The following is a 1,899-nucleotide window of genomic DNA, read 5'->3' on the forward strand; positions in this document are numbered from 1 at the left end:
AATTTCACTAATCCGTTGAAAGTATGCTTAGCATACTAAAGGTCATATTCTTTAAGACCTGTTTAAATATTGGTAATCAGGAAAAATGACATATTAAGAAGTGGTACCAATGTTATAATCTCCTACCCCAATAACTCAATTGATTTCCCAGACATCTATACAATGAAATACATCTCAATCATGGCGCAAACCCTTTTTATATGGATTTGTTCACAACCATTTTAGAAACATCCTATTCGATCATAAATGATCATTTGAAAATCGTGGTGTCCCAAACAGAAGTCCAACGACGTTACTCTATTGATATCTATATCCACTAGATTCCAAATATAGAAAAAAACCAAGCAGGTCCAATAACTGTAGAATTTCTGTCATATATAACATAAATATAGGCTCAACAAAGTTCCCCGTCACTGTTAATGTTAACGTCCCGCTGACGGGATGAAAAATAAACATACATACGAATAGGGAGGTTAAATGTAATCTTAAAGTTTGTACCTCAGCATACCTATAACAGCTCTCAAAGATCTACCTCATTGGGGTTTTGATATAAAATTATCTGCTATGGTATGAATTTATTAGCAGACAATATTATTACCTACATAATCCCATATATATATATATATATATATATATATATATATATATATATATATATATATATATATATATATATATATATATATATATATATATAGAGAGAGAGAGAGAGAGAGAGAGAGAGAGAGAGAGAGAGAGAGAGAGAGAGAGAGAGAGAGAGACTTGTTTCCGTAACATACAGGACGAACAAATAATGTAATCACTGATTCCCGCCAGGCATCAAAGGAAAAGACGAAAGGTGCACCTCTCGCGCTTTTAAAAAAAAAAAAAAAAAAAAAAAAAAAAAAAAAAAAAAAAAAAAAAAAAAAAAAAAAAAAAGTTTCTTCGTCGGTTGTCATTTCCTTTGAGGAACAAAACAGGATATTGAGAGAATGGAAGAAAAAGGAAAGGTCTGGAAAGTGGGTTTTGTGCTTCTTGGCCTTTTTTTCAACTTGGAGTCAAATGGGAAAAGGCTACCTCGATTAGATTGCTAAGTACTGATGGGTGATAAAAAGAAAAGCAAATAGGATATCGATATATAGTTAAAAATATGAAAATCGAAACTAAGGTGTGACTATAACGAACTCGAATTGCGAAGACTACAAAAAAAAAAAAAAAAAAAATGGATGGATAAAAGAGAAGATTACTATAGAATTAAAAGACAAACAGTTCTAACTCGGAAATATATAATAAACCGAATGTAATACAGTTAAAACTGTGGAACCAAAACTAGGGAAAATAAATGGGAGGACTAGAAGTATAATAGGATAAACCTTATACAAAAAAAAGGTCATTGATATATTTACTTTGCAAAGCAATCTCCAAATGCATTCCCGTGAGCAGTAAATTCATTCATTCTTAACCCGAGGAAAACTAGGGTTTTAACCAAAACAAATCACGTCCTAACTTAAGAGGCATTTTGTCTCAGCCATGTTGCATTATATTTCTGACGCCCAAAACTATTTTCTCAAGGCATGAGTCATCTTCTCAAGACCAATCATAATTTTCAAACTCTTTTTTTATTTTGGTTGAGAGGAATTTAGTATTAGTCATTTTCTTCTCTGAGTAAAGGGTCTTTCTATTTTGCATTATTCTCTTTTTTTTTCTAGGTGTAGTTGTTTCTGATCTTGAGGTCTTTATCAACCGAAATCTTGGTCTCGGTTATTTTTTAAAGAATAAACGAACATTCCTTAAGTACCAAAAGGCTTAAGAGTGTTGGTGCAGACCACCGCACTCTGACCAACCAACAAAGACGGTCGATGAAAAGTACTCTGGTTTTGCCAGTCAGCCAGTCAGACTGACAGATACAAATTCTTGTTA

Source organism: Palaemon carinicauda, chromosome 38 (assembly GCF_036898095.1).
Source record: "Palaemon carinicauda isolate YSFRI2023 chromosome 38, ASM3689809v2, whole genome shotgun sequence".
Lineage (NCBI taxonomy): Eukaryota > Metazoa > Arthropoda > Malacostraca > Decapoda > Palaemonidae > Palaemon > Palaemon carinicauda.